The sequence below is a fragment of the Ursus americanus genome, chromosome 3 (assembly GCF_024610735.1).
Source record: "Ursus americanus isolate L20-20 chromosome 3, mUrsAme1.1.p, whole genome shotgun sequence".
Lineage (NCBI taxonomy): Eukaryota > Metazoa > Chordata > Mammalia > Carnivora > Ursidae > Ursus > Ursus americanus.
In genome coordinates this window covers 18,274,567-18,293,255 of record NC_142129.1, presented here as the reverse complement: position 1 = coordinate 18,293,255, position 18,689 = coordinate 18,274,567, and the positions used below count along the sequence as shown (strand labels likewise).

At 39.9% G+C, this 18,689-nt stretch overlaps 1 long non-coding RNA gene across 3 annotated transcripts in view; it reads right to left on the bottom strand.

Annotated features, from left to right (window-relative positions):
* Window positions 1–18,689, bottom strand: part of LOC123788932 (uncharacterized) — a 46,866-nt gene that overhangs the window by 22,480 nt on the left and 5,697 nt on the right. For all 3 annotated transcript variants that reach the window (XR_006778614.2, XR_006778613.2, XR_006778612.2), the window contains exons 2-3: window positions 2,509–3,104; window positions 1,060–1,276 (exon numbers count right to left, since the gene is read on the bottom strand). This is a non-coding gene — a long non-coding RNA (uncharacterized LOC123788932). The remainder of the gene's footprint in view (window positions 1–1,059; window positions 1,277–2,508; window positions 3,105–18,689) is intronic.

The window sequence follows — 18,689 nt, the reverse complement described above, 5'->3', positions numbered from 1 at the left end:
CAAAGATGACCAAGATAATTGAGAGCTTTTGTTCTTTTTAAACCCTATGCAAGAGAAACATTTCTCCCCCTTCTTGAGCAAGAAAGAACCAGTGTGTACTAAACTGGTGAAAACTATTGAACTCTTGACCTTTAACCCCTTCCAAATGGAATAAACCTCAGTTAAAGTACAAATCAGTTATTCACTGAGAAAACCCTATGCAGATAAAGAAATATTGTTTTGGGGTACCACTTGGAATAAGTACTCTGAATCCCAGTTTTTGGATATCCAGACTGTGGAATCACTAATAGGCATATTCCACAGTCAGGATTCAAAATGAGCATAATTCTTTGGGGATCTGAACCTTGCAGAGAAAAATAAATGGACAAGGCTAGAACCAGGTCTCAGAGTCCGGCAATCCCACCTTAGTCACAAACAGATAATGGAATCTCTGTAGCATTTCCTTAAAATTGAAAACCTCAAAATGCCTCTATTTCTAGGTCAGTATCATCTCTGTATCAAGAAATTGTTCCTGGGGGCACCTGGGTGGCTCGGCAATTAAGCGTCTGCCTTCGGCTCAGGGCATATTCCAGGGTCCTGGGATCGAGCCCGGCATCGGGCTCCCTGCTCTGCTGGGAGCCTGCTTCTTCCTCTCCTACTCCCCCCTGCTTGTGTTCCCTCTCTTGCTGGCTGTCTCTCTCTCGAAAGAAAGAAAGAAAGAAAGAAAGAAAGAAAGAAAGAAAGAAGAAAGAAAGAGATGGAGGGAGGGAAGAAAGAAAGAAAGAAAGAAAGAAAGAAAGAAAGAAAGAAAGAAAGAAGGAAAGGAAGGAAGGAAGGAAGGAAGGAAGGAAGGAAGGAAGGAAGGAAGGAAGGAACTGTTCCTGGACACTGAGAAATTTAGCCTGGTATTTTTGAAAAGTCACTCTAGTTCACCTGTGCTGAGTGAGAGGAAAACTGAAAAAAAAAAAAAATTCTCCTCCTTTTAATTGAACAAAATGCAGCCTGCCCTTGAAGGACTTTTCTGCAGCTTATCCACTGTGGTAGGTTACTGTCAAAAATATTCACCCTTTCCCCTTTTACCTCCATGAAAGGGATATCCTTCTCCTACTCCTTTACTTTGGTTTGGCCATGTGACATTCTTCAGCAGATGGGACACAGACACGGGTTTGGAACGTGCTTGAGTGGTTGGGCTCGCCCTCTTGCACTTCTGCCGTCATCACGAGAAGAGCATGTCTTGACTAGCCCCTGGTCCAAGGAGGGTGAAGACAGACAGAGCAGCCGCCCAGCTGACCTACAACTATGTGAGATTCATTGTTATTTTAATGTACTGGGTTTGGGGGAAAATTTGTTACACAGTTTTTGTGGCAATAACTAATTTTCAGTTCCCAGAAAATACCATTCTTGACCCTTTAAGATGCAAATATAATATTTTCCTATGGGCTTCTAGATCAAATGGCATAGTGTCCTTCAGACAAATGCTTAGATTTTTCTTTTCTTTTTAATTTCTGACATTGTGTTTCCTGTGGAGTATTGTGAGTGCTCCCAGGGAAATGTGGTGTCTCTATGTGCATAGGTACTTACTTGATTCCAGGCTCAGAGGAATCTGATTGTGATCCCTCAGTCTGTCACTGTGTCACGGACTGCCAAAAACTTGAAGGTAGGAGGCTATATCAGTCAGGGGCCCAGCAAGAAACCGAGAGTATACTCAGCTTTGTGGCGTAGAGGCTTTTTAAAAAGATTTTATTTATTTATTTATTTGAGAGAGGGAGACAGCGCTGAAAGTGAGAGCACGCAAGCATGAGGAGGGCGGAGGGCCAGAGGGGAAGGGAGAAGCAGACTCCCCACTGAGCAGGGAGCCCGAAGTGGGGCTCGATCCCAGGACCCCAGGATCATGACCCGAGCTGAAGGCAGACGTTTAACCGACTGAGCCACCAAGGTGACCCATGGAGAGGCTTTTTAATAAAGGAACTATTTATAGAGATACGGGTAGGGTTAGAGGAACCCATGAGGGAGGAACCAGAGACTAGGGACAGTGGCGACCAGTTGCAATCCCCAGTCTGAACAGCAGGGGGAGACACCCCTGTCATCAGAGCCTGGTTGAGAGCTGAAGTCAGAGGGACTGCCCAATGGTAGCTGCAGTTCGGTGATAAGGCCACAGACAAAACCACAGTGAAGCAGAGTGGGTGGGAGGGAACAAATGCCCTGGCATCTCTCTCCTCCCACATTCTGACTCCGGCTGGTGACTCCTACTTGCTAGAGGGTGATATAGTCCATAGAGGTCAGTTTCCCAGGGCAAAGAACACAGCAGAGGAAAACAGAACTGATCTGGGGAGAATCAAAGAATAATGAGACTACAGACATACCTCAGAGATATTGCAGATTCAGTTCCAGACCACCACAATAAAGAGAATATTGCAATAATGTGAGTTAAATGAATTTTTTGGTTTCCTAGTGCATATAAAAGTTGTGTTTACACTTGTCTATTAAGTGTACAATAAGAGCAGAAGGTCTAAAAAACAATGTACATACCTTAATTAAAAATACTTTATTGCTAAAAAGTGCTAACGATCTTCTGAGCTTTCAGTGAGTCATCATTTTTTGATGGTGGAGGGTCTTGCCTCAGTGTTGATGGCTGCTGACTGATCGGGATGGTGCTTGCTGAAGGCTGGGGTGGCTGTCGCAATTTCCATTGCCTCTTCCTTTTACAAATGATTTCTCTGTAGCATGCGGTGCTGTTTGATACTATTTTACTCCCGGTAGAACTTCTTTCAAAATTGGGAGTCGAGCCTCTGTAAGCCTGCCGCTGCTTTATCAACTAAGTGTGTCATATTCTATGTCCTCTGTTGTCATCTCAACAGTCTTCACAGCGTCTTCCTCAGGAGTAAATTCCATCTCAAGAAACCATTTTCTTGGCTCATCCATGAGCAGCAACTCATCTGTTAAAGTTTTATTATGAATTTGCAGCAATTCAAATATTATAATAATGAAAAAGTTTGAAATACTGTGGAGGATGGTCAAAATGTGAGCCAGAGACCCAAAAATGCACAAACATTGGGAAAATGATGCCGATGAACTTGTTTGACTCAGGGTCTCCGCAAACCTTCCATTTGTAAAGAATGCAGTATCTGTGAAGCACAAAAAAACCAAGTATGATCGCAGAGGTTTATTAACGCTGGACCCAGTTTCCGCAGGAAAGAAAACATGGCGGGGAGGGAGGGCAAGAAAGGAGTTATGTTTATAAGGATATTGGTTAGGCAAAGTGTACAGTAGTCTTTCATTGTTAATTGATTAGCAAAAAGATGGAGAATTAAACAATCTGTGATTGGATCAGTAGGTTTCTTTGCACTGCACTATGCTGATGTCAAGAATTTCCCTAAAGGCATCATGAGATAAGCCTACGGCATTAGAGCAGATCAGTGAAATTAATATTAAAGCATCTGGAAGATAATTATGTTGAGGAGGGCTATGGTACTAAGCTTCAGGCCTGAATTTATGGATTTAGAATTGGGATTTAAAAAGAAAGATTTTAATGGAGAGTGAAGCAAAACATATCTTGGTGCCGGAAGATTTCTAACACCTTGAGCCATGAAACCCTGACACCGGTCCAATTTTGTGATACTCTTCTGATTCCTGACCTATAAAAATATTATGTGGAGCTATTTACCAAACTTAACTCATGACACATCCGTAAATCCAAGGTTGCCAAAATATTTTAGGTGAGAGTGTGGAAGGCAAGGGATGCTGAGAACTCCTGGGTCCATATATATGCATGCCTGTATATACACCAGCATCAGTGATCTTTCTTCAGTAAAATTACACTTCCTTTCCATTTTTGTTTCCAAAAATGGGCCAATGTGAGTAAAACCCAAATATCAACATGTTGAGGATATCTTCTATTATACACAGAAGTATCTTAATATGCTGGGGAATAATATTGTATACTACACCAATTTGCTTTGAAAAATCAAGTAGCTAACTCTTCATATGAATTCAAATATGAGACACATTTCCTTGGTTTTGAGGTTGTTCCTTAAACTAGATCTTTACCTCAGAAGAATTTTCGAACAATAACATCTTGGGGATGACACTAGGTAAACTCAACGGAAAAGAATTCTAGTTCTTTAGGAATGCTGGATATGAACCATTTCAAGTATCAGAAGATTTATTAACAATATGTTCATACCAATATTTTATTAGTTAGTTTGCTTGATATTAAGCTAGCCTACATTGGGTTGCTTTAGAACAGACCCTGAGATTTGGACCGAGGCTAGGAGTTTATTTGGAAGGCAAGCTCAGGAAACACTGGTGGGGGAGGGGGCAGTGAGCCAGGGAAGGGAAGGAAGCCAGTAGGTGAATTCATGAGTATATTATAGCTGTGGGGAACTTGGGTTCATTTCTACTGCTACTGTGCAACACTGGGAAGTGGTGTAGAGCAGACCCGAGAGTTGTCTCACCCAAAGGATGAGAAAGATGGAGGACTTATCCACTAACTCGTATCTGTCATGAGTTTGAGGCTGTTTCTAGGGATGTCAACTTGCTGGCACTTCCAGCCCGCCTGGCACCCAGAACGCTCTTGTGGTCAGAGAACACTATCAGGCTAAGGGATGCAGGTACTGGCAATAGAAAGCTTATGAGCATGCATAGGAATGCTGAGTGACAAAGCGATATAAACGCTGTGCCCAGGTACCTATTCAGAGGCACAACTGATTCTCAACACGCTACTAAAGCTTCCTCTTAATGGGAGGAAACCGAAAGGCTAGCAACCAAGGCTGCCAAGATATGAGAAGCAGAAACTGTAACCCTTCTGACAGCAGTCCTACTTTCTTCCCACACAGGATCCTTGCATGCTTCTCCTCGACCCCCAGGCAGTCCCTGGAGGCCAGACTAAGGGAGGCCTGAGAAAATCTTTTGCTTATCTTCTCAGAAGACATTAGGAGCAGGTCAGGGAAGAAGCTTTACAGAGCGCAGCAAGAGAATGCAATGCTTTTCTAATCAATGGTAACTTGAGTCCATATTCCAAAGAACTATTTCTTTCTCATGCTGTAAATTGTAATCACCCCATTTCTCTACAGGCTTGAAAGCCACAGGATTATCCCTTCAAAGGGAAATACTGAAGCCGAGGTGCTTCCTGTTCTTCAATAAGATTTCCAAATTTACTGGAAATTGGAAATTTGGTTTCCTCCCATGAAGAGGAAGCTTTAGTAGAGTGTTGATAATCAGTTATGCCTCTGAGTAGGTACTTGGGCACACCATTTATATCCCCTTGTCACTCAACATTCCTATGCAAGCTGATAAGCTTTCTATTGCCAATAATTGTACTTTCCTTTTAGATTTTATGGTATGTCCCTGTCTGGGACATGAGTCCCAGCCCTACAAGCTTCTTGTACCTGGTAACGTCAAACTGAATGAGCAACTATGACTTGGGCTGTTCATATTTCTGAAATTGGGAATTGGAGGAGGGTGCAGGAAAGGAGAGTTTCCCCTGCGCTAAGGTTCCAGGGCGCTGCAAAAAAGACAGTGGTTGATGCTGATTCTAGAAAACTGGTTCTCATGGAGGTTTCAGGCTGATTTCCTCATCTCCTAACTTTATGGGAGGAAGGACTCCTTTCAATAAAGGGAGGACTAGATAAGGAGTAAGTAGTTAACTAGAAAAGGGTGGTAGGTAGTACCTACCAAGAGAACCACGTGTGAAAAATACATTAGGCCAAAGGCATAAGCTCATGAAAATGTGCTCAATATCTTTAGTCATTAGAGAAATGCAAGTGAACCCTAAATTGAGATACTACTTCACACCCACTAGAATAGCTAAAATTTAAGACTGACAAATACCAAGTGTTGATGAGGTGCCAGAACAATTAGAACAACTCATATACACTGCTGGCAGGAGTCTAGACTCCTTTACCACACTAAAGGGTGTGGTAGTTTTGTTTTGTTTTTTTTAAGGGTGTGGTAGTTTCTTACAAAGTTAAACATATACCTACCCCTACCTTAGGATCCAGCAATTGTAGATCTAGGTCACTATCCAAGATAAGTGGAAATATAGGTTCACAAAAGGACTTGTGTAAAGAATGTTCATAGCAGTTTTACTCACAATAGCCCAAAACTGAGAACAACCCAAATGCCCACCAACAAGAGGATGGGTAAACAAGCTGTGGTATTATATTACCACTCAGTATTAAAAAGGATGAATTATCGTACTGATGCCTGCAACAACATGACCCAATCTCACAAACCTGATGCTGAGAAAAGAAGCCAGACACAAAACGGAATACAAATACTGTATGTTTCCACTTAGATGAAGTTCTAGAATAGGCAAAACTCACCTAGGGTGAAAAAACCAATGGTTGCTTTTGGGGAATTTGGGGAATCACCTGGGAAGGGAGGAGGACTCCTTCTCATGAGATGGAACTCTGGTAAGGTCATAGGTACACTGGTTTATCTAGTTGTCAAAGTGGTTCAATTAACTGTGCATTTCAACATATGTAAATTTTACCATAAAAACCCCAAAAATTATGATAATCAAACAGAGGGGCTGGAGAGTGGGTGGTATAGATAAAACAAGAATGGTATAATATTCATTGATGGCTGAAGTTGAGTGATGAGTAAGTGGGGTTCATTACACATTTCAGTTTATCCATGAAATTTTCCACACACACACACACACACACACACACACACACACACACACACAAGTAAAAAAAAAAACCCAAAAAACAATACGCAAACATCAACAAAAAGCTTTCAGGCAACTGAAAATAGAGCAGAATGGCCGAAGGGAGTGTCTTTTCCACTGGTTCATCTAGTAGGAATCTTCCGGACAGTGGTGGACTGAAGATACCAAATCTCTTAGTCACATCTTACTTGAGAGCATGGATGGTTACAATGATTAGCTAACATGAACAAAAAACTGTGGTGGGAAAAACAGACATTTCTATCTCATGTGTAAACATAACTTACCAAATATTGTTCCTTGAGGTACCTTGCAGCAGTTGGAACAAGTATTTAAACATGAGCCACTTAGCTACCATGGAACATGGACATATTTGCTGATACAGGCTCAGACCAGTATAATCCCCTTTCTTAACCTGGTAAAGCTCTTGAAGTTGCAGTAACTAAAATACACCACACCCAATCAGCAACGAATTTTAAAAAGTTATAAATGTCTTACAAATCAAAAATCATGTCTGAAAATATGTAACATGCTCAATAAATCATCACTTCCCATCACTTCCAACTTCAAAATAGATTCATGCCAATGTTGTGAATGTTTTGTAAGAGTCTACGTTAAATGTCCTTCATCTTAATGCAATGCAGTTGTGTGTGTGTGTGTGAGAGAGAGAGAGAGAGAGAGGGAAGGAGGGAGGGAGAGGGAGAGAGAGAGAGAAATCAGGGGTTTGTATAGACTTGTTAGAGTGAATTACAGATTTCCTTTTTAGGAAAAACTTAAAGTTCCCTTTAATTTTGTAGATGAGGGAATTGAAACCAGGACAAATGAAGTCACTTGTCCAAGATAACAAGAGTAAGGCCATCCAGATCTTCTGATTTCTTCAAATTGAGACAGACTATTCTGCTTATGAATATGAATTTGACATGAATATGAAATTCTTTCCATTAGCTGCATCCGTATTGAATAACTCAAGAGAACTTTATCTTGGCAATTTACAGAATACTATACAAATTCGGAATTGTTCAAAATGTTTCCAGTGCATTAATAGAAATATATTTTTGCCCTACGGAGATTGCCATACTGGAATATGGTGACACCTTCAAAGGATTGTGGAAAATACTGCCAATTCACCATTTGCATTTGCTTGCTGACCCAGTGTCAGAGTAGATATTGATGACTCAAGACCTTTTCCTTTTTTTCTTCTTGCCCACATCTGTACTTGGGTGCCATCACACACTCCTTACACCATTTTTTTAAGTATCACGTTACAAACCATTAGTGGTTTATGAAACAAACTTAATGGGACACAACTAGCATTTTTTAAATAGAATTAGATTAGAAAATGGTGTACAACATACATAGTTAGGGCAAGGACTATTTTGTGAAATTTTTGTTTCAGTCATGTACATATGTGTGTACACTGGGTGACAATGTAAGACATTTGTTACTGTTGATCACAGTCAAAAGCACTTGAGAGCCAATGGCTCTCATAGGGTCTCGTAAGGACTTTAATGCTCTGATTATTCCTTTCACAACCCACATGTTTGTGTTGTCTACTAATTTAATTCTCATTTTCAGAACCACACAAATGAGACATTATCATCGCTTATATTATACAATGTCTGGATCTACTTGCATGTTTGCTAATTTCTGTGCATCTGTGAAAAAAATTTTTTTTTTGTAGAGAAGGGGAGAGAGAGCGTGCAGGCGTGTGGATGGGATGGGGGAGGGGCAGAGAGAGAGAGAGAATCTTATGTATGACCCATGCACAGCATGGAACCCAATGCAGGGCTCGATCCCATGACTCTGAGATCATGACCTGAGCTGAAATCCAGAGCCGGACGCTTAACCAGATGAGCCACACAGGCTTTTTGTATTGTGGTAAAATTCACATAACATAAAATTCACAATTTTAGCCATTTTAACGTGTGTAATTCAGTGACAGTTCATTTACAACACTGTGCAACCATCACTTCCATCTGGTTCCAGAACATTTTTATTATCCCAAAAGGAAACTCCATACTAATTAAGCAGTCACTTCACATTCCTTCCTCTCCCCAGCCGTTGGCAACCAGTAATCTTCTGTCTCTATGGATCTGCCTATTCTGGATATTTCAAATGGAATCATACAATATGTGACCTTCTGTGTCTGGCTTCTTTCACTCAGCATAATGTGGTTATTGTGAATAGTGCTGCTATGGACATTTGTATACAAGTATCTGTTTGAATACGTGTTTTCAGTTGGGGGGGGATATAACTAGAAGTGGATTTGCTGGTTCATATGGTAATGCTATGTTTAACTTTTGAAGGAACCACCAAAATTTTTTCCATAGCAGCTGCACCATTTAAAATTCCCACAAGCAATGTACAAGGGTTCTAATTTCTCTACGTTCTACCCAAGACTTGTTATTTTCCATTAAAAAAATTATAGCCATCCCACTGAGCAGGAAGTGGGCATCTCACTGCAGTTTTGATTTGCATTTCTCCAATGACTAATGATGCTGAACATCTTTTCATATGTTTGTTGGCCATTTGTGTATCTTCTTTGGAAAATGTCTATTCAAGTCTTTGCCCGCACTTTTTAACTGGGTTGTCTTTTCATTGTTGAGTTGTACAAGTTCTTTCTAAATTCTGAATACTAGACACATGATTTATATGATTTACAAATAATAGCTCCCATCTGTAGGTTCTTTCATTTTTGATCATGTCCTTTGATGCACAAAATCTTCAATTTTGAAGTCCAGTATTTTTTTCCTTTGTTGCTTATGCTCTTGGTGACATATCTAAAAAACCATCCCCAAATCCAAGATCGTGGAGATTTACCCTTATGTTTTCTCCCAAGGGTATTACGGTTTTAGCTCTCACATTTAGGTCTTTGATCCATTTTGGGCAAATTTTTGTATACTTCATGCTTTTGCATGTGGGTATCCTGAACCTGCTTTTAGAACCATTTTTCTCCTTTTTAAAGTACATTCTCTTTTTTTTTAAGATTTATTTATTATTTGAGAGAGAAAGCAGGGGGGAGGGGCAGAGGGAGAGGGAGAGAGTCTTAAGCAGACCCCATGCTCAGCGTGGAGCTCGATCTCATAACCCCGAGGATCATGACCTGAGCCAAAACCAAGAACTGGACACAACTTACTGTACCACCCAGGCGCCTCAAAGAATATTCTTTAAAAATTCTTTACATAAGGTTTCTTGGTTGCAAATGCAATCTGTTTATCTGAAATTGTCTTTATTGTCTTTGTCCTTGAAAAGTAGTTTTGCTAAATCCACGAATCTAGCTCTACAGTCATTTTCTCTTCAGAGCTCTGAAGATACTATTCCACTGTGTTCTGTTTTCCATTGTTGCTATTGAGAAGTTGAATCTACTTGTCCTCCTTTGTAAATTATCTACCTTTTTTCTCTGGCTACTTTTAAGATCTTCTCTTTGTCTTTGATATTCTTTGGTTTTATTGACATATATCTGGGTGTGACTTTCTTTTTATTTATCTATTCTATTTTGAACTCTTGTTTCCTCTATCTGTGGATTAATGTTCTTTTGTCAGTTTGGGGAAAGTCTCAGCCTTTATGTCTTCAAATATTGCCTTTTTTTCTATTTCCTCCTTCTGGAACTCAAATTAGGTGTGTTATACTTATTCGTTATACCTTCCATGTAGCTTAACATCTCTTTCATATTTACTGCCCTCTCTCTATGTGTTACAGCCTGGGGAGTTCCTTCAGATTTAACTCTCTCTTCAGCTGTATATATTCTGCTATTTAACTCATCCACTAAGTCATGAATTTTAATAGTTATATATTATCTATAAATGTTCTAAGTGTTTTTTTTTCAAATATGCTGGTATTTTTATTAGATTTATATTTTGACTCTTTTTCAGTTTTTATGCCATCTTTAATTTCTTGAAACACTGATCCATAATTATTTTATACTCTCTGATAATTTCAACATCTAAATTCTCAGGAACTTCAATGTGTTGCTATTGTTTTCTCCTGACTTTCATTCATGGTAGGTTTGTTAATTTCTTATTATATTTGATTGTATTTAATTTTAACAAATCAGGAGGCTTCAACTGGGAATTTATATTTGCTCCTTCATGGATCCAGGGTGGGGAGGAGATTGATCTGGGACCTCTCTAGCCCCTTCAAAGACTCTGGCTTAAGGGAAGAGCCTCACTCTCCACTTCACAGAAACCCCACAACTTTAAAGGTCATGTAGTTAAATAACATCTTAAATTTACAGACAAATAACTTAGATTACAGTTTTAAGCAATTTATCCCAAGGTCACACAGCTAGTATAATAAATCGTGGGAGTAGACCCAAAGTCTCAGGACTCCAAGCCATGCTTATGCATTACACCACACTCTACCATTGATTTGATACAAATTGTTCAACTATGTGACATTGCATACCAAAAAGAAGGAGGGCGGGGAATGCTCTCTTTGAACTGGTTGTTTTCTTCCTTGCCTTTTACAGAACTGATGACTTCATACATAACCTTGTTTGCTGAAAGCAGCACATATTCTTGATGAATATAAATCCTCTATTGTGTATTAAAAAAAATAATTTGTGCCATAAGGACAAAAATCTTTTTCCTTTCTTTCTTCTTCTTCTTCTTCTTCTTCTTCTTCTTCTTCTTCTTCTTCTTCTCCTTCTCCTTCTCCTTCTCCTTCTCCTTCTCCTTCGCCTCCTTTTTATTTTGGTGATAGTTGAACTCCTAACTTCAGTAGATAAGGATAGATACTGCCCAAGAATAAATGAGAAACGCAGTTCTAGTTAGAGCCCAGGAAAAAGCTGATTGGTGCATCAGAGTCAAGGTGTCTCAGAGATATAAACAGAAAATGTATGATGAATGAGGTTAAGAGGGAAAGGAAGAAGTGTACATGTGTGGAGTGGGGTAGGGTGAGATTTGAAATTCCAGAAAATGTATATACTTAGCTGATTTGGGGTAGGTTTTAAAGGGGTAAAGACTCAATGCACATTAACCTTGTCAATTTCCTATCTCCCTTCAGGGTGAGGCTGAGTTGGACTGGATTGAAGTTTCTTTAGTGATTTGTTTAGTGGAAGGTTGCTACATGGTTGAGCCTGTAGGACTAATAGACTCCCATTTGGTCATCAGGTGCTGCAGTTCCTACAATGCTAGGAATGCAGGATAACATATACAGGACATCCTAATTTCCTTCCCCAGTAACAGAAGTGGGCTATGGAGGCAGAGTGGGGGAGGCAGAGTTATAGAATAGATGTAGCTAGGCTGGGTAGAGCAGGAAACAGAGAAGGACAGGTGTATGTAAACATACAGGTGAGGAGAAAGAGAGAGAGAGACAGACAGACAGACAGAAGTTACATACAATGATAACCCTTCATACCCAAGAATGGCACAAAACTCTGTCCCATAGCTCAGAGCTGGGATTAGTAACAGACTGGCTAGGAAGAAACTACACATGTTTCACTACTTAAATAGCCTTCTCTGGTGTGTCACTTGTCATTTAAAGTCTTATACCTCTTTTTGGCCCACTGATGGGTATAGCAGGAAATGATAAAATATGGGGGAGACATGCATAGCGGGTGGTTAGAGTGGATACGGGAGACTAATCAGGAGGTTATGCAGTCAAAAAGAAATGAGGGCAATTTGATTAAGAAAGGGATTATTAGTACAGTCCAAAAAGATATTTGAAATTTATAAGAGAACACTACATAAAATTTTGCCATAAACTAGAAAATCTAGATGAAATAGATGACTGTATAGAAAACACAAATTACCAAAAGTGACTAAAGAAAAGACAGAAAAACATACATAGACCAAGTGGCACCAGGAGTGGGAGGTGGGGTTGAGGGAGTAAAGTGTAAAAATGTCTCCCCTCTGAAAAGTCCCCAAGCTAGGATGACTTACCAAGAGAACTCTAGCAAACATTCAGAGTACAGGTATTATCTATGATAGTCACACTTTTCCAAAGTATCAGAAAAGAAGGAATTTTCCCAATTCATCTCATAAGGTTATACTAACCCAGGACCAAAACCTTGTCAAGAATCATTCAAAACTGAAGACCAGCCTCTCAAAATAAATAAATAAATAAATAAATAAATAAATAAATAAATAAATAAATAATTAAAAAATATATAACAATTTATTCTAACAGTATATTTATAAAATACACTGTGCCAAAATAGGTTTTACTTCTGAAATTAAAGGATTGTACTGAATACTAGAATACTGAATACTAGAATATCTATAAAGTGATCCATTAATGAATTTTATTAATAGAACAAAAGATTTAAAAAGCAAAAGATCAAGAGCCAGTAATTAGAGCAGAAGTCAGAGGCTGAAGAAGCAGCCTATCTGAAGTCCAGTCAAAAGGCAGTGAAGATGGGGGCGCCTGGGTGTCTCAGTTGATTAAGCACCTGCCTTTGGCTCAGGTCGTGATCTCCAGGTCCTGGGACTGAACCCCATGTTGGGGCTTCCTGCTCAGCAGGGAGCCTGCTCCTGTCTCTCCCCCTGCTTGTGTGCTTTCTCTCTCTCTGTCAAATAAAAAATTAAAGTCTTTTTAAAGAGATTTAAAAAGGTTTTCTTTAAAAAGAAAGACAGAGAAAGAGAGAGGCAGAGGGAGAAGCAGACTTCCCGCTGAGCAGGGGGCCTGATGCGGAACTCGATCCCAGGACCCTGGGATCATGACCTAGCCAAGGCAGACGCTTAATCGACTGAGCCACCCAGCCGCCCAATAAATAAAATCTTAAAAAAAAAAAAAGAAAAAAAATGCAGTGAATATGATTATTGTAAGCAAAGAACAGGGACAAAGAGAAAATTAAAGTATAGGGACTGAGTCTGTAATTTAGACATGTTTGGTTATCTTTCCTGTCATTTTTTTTCCCCTTTGGGGCCCTTCTACCATAGCAGGAAGACCCTTTCTCGCACAAATAATTCAAGCTATTTTAGTATCCCAAGAGGTTCCCAGTAGTGTAATACCACCAAAGCTAGAATTAAAAATACATGTATTAATAATATCTAGATCTGTGAAGTTGGCTGATGACGAGGAGTCATATCAGCCTACTGTTTACACTTGTGAGATGTTAGGACCTCTGAGGAGATTTCAGTCGGTCAACAGACATTTGGGGTAGATGCTGAGTGTGGGCTATGGCTGTAGATAGCCCTGAGGAGGACATATCTGCTCCTGTCACCTACTTGGTGACCTTGGGTCATTTACTTCGACTCTCCAAGGCCCTATATTCTCATCTGTAAAACGGGGATAATATGACGTACCTCATAGGGTTGTAATGAGAATGAAATGAGATCACGAAGAGGAAGAAACACAGAGCCTGGCTATAGCAAGGCGGAGGAGCCCTTAGCGGAAATTGATTACTATTGTGTTCTTTCAGAAGGCCCCGTTGCCAGCCCCGTCACACGGGCTATCTCCTCTGAGCACCACGCAGCGCATCAACAATGCCCTTCCCGAAGTGCCGACCCCTCTGAAGTTCTGCAGCCCGAGACCTCAGAATTGCTCTAGTTATACTGCTCTCCTATGAATTTTGTCAGAGCAACCAACCTTCAACAGGCGTAGGCGTAATATCTGCTTTCCTCCTTACGTTAGTTGAGCAAGGAGTCAGCAGGAGATAAACTAAATAGCCCTTGAATATGAACTTACACATACGTATTGAGATACACTAGGTTTCTGGCATTAGGAAGCAAGATAATTTGCGGTATTAATTTTTCCTTTTCTTTTATATTTTAGAACACTTTGCTACTTTTTTGAAGTACGATTCTACAGGTACCAATATTTCACTGTCCCCACAATAACAGTGGGAAGTACATAGGGCAAAGTACATTTTTCTCATTTAACTGGTATGAAAACTGAGGCTCAGAGAAGTGTAGTGATTCATTGAAAGCCAAACAGATATTTGGTGTCAGAATTTGAACTACCACCAACTAGATCCTAAGACACCATGTACAGGAATGCTTTTTTGTTTTTCTTTCCTTCCCTCCATCCTTCTGTCTCCTTCCATCCCTTTTCTTCCTCTCTTCTTTCTCCTTCCTTCCCTACCTCCAAATCCTCCCCCACTTCATTATGCAATATTTCACACATATATATGCCTGCCCAAATAAAATGAGTGTCTGTTAACCCATCTTTCAGCTTAAGAAATGATATTACCAATACGTCTGAAGCCCACTGCATCCCACCCCCTCCCTGTAACCACTATCCTGGATTTTGCAGTTATCATTCTCTTTTCTTTCTAGCTTTATCATCTTATCATTTGTGCATCCCTACAAATGTCTACATTGTTTCATTTTACATGTGGATGGGTTTTAAGTAAACGGAATCATATTGCAGATACTCGTTTTTGTGCAACATTATGTATCTGAGATTCATTCATGTTGGTGTGTATAGCTGTAGTTCATTTCCACTGCTTTACAGGATCCCACTTTATGAATATACCACACTCTATTCATCTTTTCTCCAACTGACGGGCATTTGGGTTATTTCAGTTTTGTCCTATTCTGAACAAAGCTGTGCACATTCCTGTTGCACATGGCAAGAGTTTTCCAGTGGAATTACTAGTTCAAGGAATGCACCTACCTACAACTTTACTAGCTAATGCCAAATTGTTTTCCAAACCGATTGTACCAATCCCCAAAAGCATATGAATTCCAACTACTCTGAATTTTCATCAACTTGAAATTGTCAGAAATTTTAGCCAGTTTCACGTCTTGTGCTCAGAGCTTGCTTTCCAAACAGCCCTCTAACCCAGGAACCAGAGCTCCTTAGAGAAACAGTTGATTCCAGGGCCAGGGCGGATAACAGGTGAGATGAACCTGGAATGTCTTGGGGCACCAGAAAGTAAGAACGTGCTCCAAAACAAAACAGAACTAGGGACCAAACTGAATTACCTCTTAAGTGCCAAAGCTAGAACAAGTCGAGCAGCAAGATAAATAATCACAGTGTTAGATTCTAACCCATAAATACAATAAATATCCATGAGTCCATACTGATAAAAGTAGTTAATTAAATAAGTAAGTGGGGGAGATGGGATAGCTCTTCCTTACAGTAGAATTTGAGTGAATAAGTGTAAAAGGAAAGAGAAAAATATAAAATTACCATGAAATACCATAATAACAATGCTTGCAGACCAGCTCCATCGATAGAGGACAAAGTTAGTGGGTCAAAGTTTGTGGAGAGATAAAGTTTGCATCAGTTCAAAATATCTGCCCCAAGATATTTATTAATTACAAAGGGAAATTCAGTAACGTTAAGCAGAGAAACTTGGCAGAAACCGTCTTAAACCAAGTGATCAAGGTTAATACTGCCAATTATAAGATACGTCAACATCATGAACCCCGTGATATGAGGCAGTTAGAAGAACACAGTATTCATGGCATTCTCACCGAACGTGCATCACCTCACGTGAATTATGAGAAAACATCAGGCAAACTCAGACTGAGAGACATTTGACAAAATCATCTGTACTCTTCAAAAATATCAAGGTTGTGAAAGACAAGGAATGATGGAGGAGCGATTACACACTGCAGGGGACTCAGGACAACTGCCAACTTCTTTCACCCCCAGAGCCTCCCCTACACACAGCTAAGCATCCCCTAGCCTTCCACCAAAACACCTCAGTAACTGCACTGGCATTTATATTTGTTGGGCTGTAATGAACAAATCATGAGTTGGGTCTCTTTCCTATTGGGCCATGCTCCTTACGGACAAGGAAAATGCTTCACTTATATTTCTATTTCTTGCTCCGAGCACAGTTCATGGTAGACACTAAAAGTATTGTTAACTCAATTTATTCAAAATTCCTACCACAATTTCTTTTTTTTCTAACTTTTAAAAAATTTTTAATTAATTAATTTTTGAGTGAGAGAGAGAGAAAGCATGCGCACAAGCAGGGGGAAGGGCAGAGGGAGAAGCAGATTTCCTGCTGAGCAGGAAACCTGACAGGACTCGATCCCAGGACCCTGGGATCATGACCTGAGCCGAAGGCAGACAGACGCTTAACCAACTGAGCCACCCAGACACCCCCTACCACAATTTCTTAAACGTTAGGAGACATTTAATGAATAATTGGTTACTTTTGGCTTTGATTAGCTGGTTGAGAACAGATCCTGTGCATTTCTGAAGATTTTACTGTTTTTTCATTTTTCCTTTTCCTTTTTTGCTCTTCTTTCTCCTCCATTTTTAGAGAAGGCTACAAAGCATAAGGAAATATATGAGTTTAAGCAAAGAGGAATACATATTACATATATATGTATAATAAATATATAATTAATATAATAATATTTATAATAAATTATGCATATATTTGTTAAATTTACCCTTTTTTGGAGATAAAAAATATAACTTTTTCCATACTACTTTGTTAAAAGTTGGTCTGGTATTAATATTTTGCCTAATATTATTGGACTTGGAGCTGAGAACACAGGTTCTTTCCTATTAGTATTAAAAATACTTTTCAGGGTGGCACCTGGATGGCTCAGTCGGTTAAGCATCCGCTCTTGATTTTGGCTCAACTCATGATCTCAGGGTTGTGGGACTGAGCCCGGGTCAAGCTCTGCGCTGGGTGTGGAGCTTCCTTGGGATTCTCTCTCTCTCTTCCTCTGCTCCTCCCCCCTCCCACCCTGCTCTTGCATGAGTTCTCTCTCTCTCTCTAATAAATAAATAAATAAATTAATTAATTAAATAATTTTCAACACAAGGGAAGTTTTAGCAAGATATAGATGCCTGGCCTTTACATACTTGCTTAGAGTTCCAAAGATAAAGAAATGTAGGTCATTTGGCACTGCAGTTCTCTGCTTCAACTGTCACTGAGTAATCATGGATCACAGTAATCCAAGTTTCAGCATGTCATTCAGCATGTCAAGAATCATTAGCATTGGTGCCTTTGCCATTACTCACCTTATAAATCATAACTAGTTTACAGGGCAACCTTTTCTGCTAACTTTTACATCCTGTGTTTACCAACAGGTGATTTCCCCGTTTCTCTTATCTGACATCCCACTGAGTGATGATGTCAGAGACTTAGTTAGGATACTGAACTGGCATAAAAAGACCAATGCTCAGTTGCTGGTACTGGCTGAGGGTCACAAGACGGGTAACAAATTGCTTATTCTCATTATTCCGGACTTCAAAAGTCACAATAAACGAAGCCAGTCAAGCTATTTTCTATATTTAATTAGTAAGGATTCTGTGAAGATTCAAACTGGGAATGTGAAGAGCTTTGTCTCAGTCATGTTGGAGTCACAGACCTATACGTAAAGTAGCTTCTCTCTGGACACAAAATAGCACTTAGAAGTAGCTATAGAAGGGACACCTGGGTGCTCAGTCAGTCAGTTAAGCGTCTGCCTTCAGCCCAGGTCATGATCCCAGGGTTCTGGGGTGGAGCCCCACATCAGGCTCCCTGCTCAGTGGGGAGTCTGCTTCTCCCTCTCCCTCTGCTCCTGTGGGCGCTCTCTCTCTCTCTCTCAAATAGATAAATCAAATCTTTAAAAAAAAAAAAAGAAGAAGAAGAAGTAGCTATAGAAATGACAGCTCTGGAAGCCACCAGAAAACATTCTGTGAAAAAATTCTGGGACCTCAGGTAGCCTTAAAAATGTTACACAGGGAAAAGATACTTTACATAACAAGGCTTGGTTTAGAAGCTTATGATAACTTCATTTGTAAATAGATTGTCTTTTGTTTGCTGTTGTGATTTCTTTATACCATTTTAGATTTCTTCAGTGTTTTCCCCCCTCTGTATTTTTAAAACCCCCTAGGCTTCATGTTTTCTCAACACACCGGCATCTGTGGCCTGGCACTTGTTTTCATAAGTAATCATATGCCTCACCCGCCGTAGTGCGTGGCCTGCAACCTTATCTGCTAGGACCAGCCTTCTCTTGCCCGAGAAGGGCCTCCCAGTTGCTTGCTGCATCTGTTTTTCTCCAGAAGAAAACAAGAGAATATCAACAAGGTTGATTTCATTCTCTACATAAGAAATAATATTGGGTCCTTAATCTATCGTGGAGACTTTTTAAAGTGAAAATTTACTGGGCTCCTTTCCATGTGTTAACTTATTTAAATG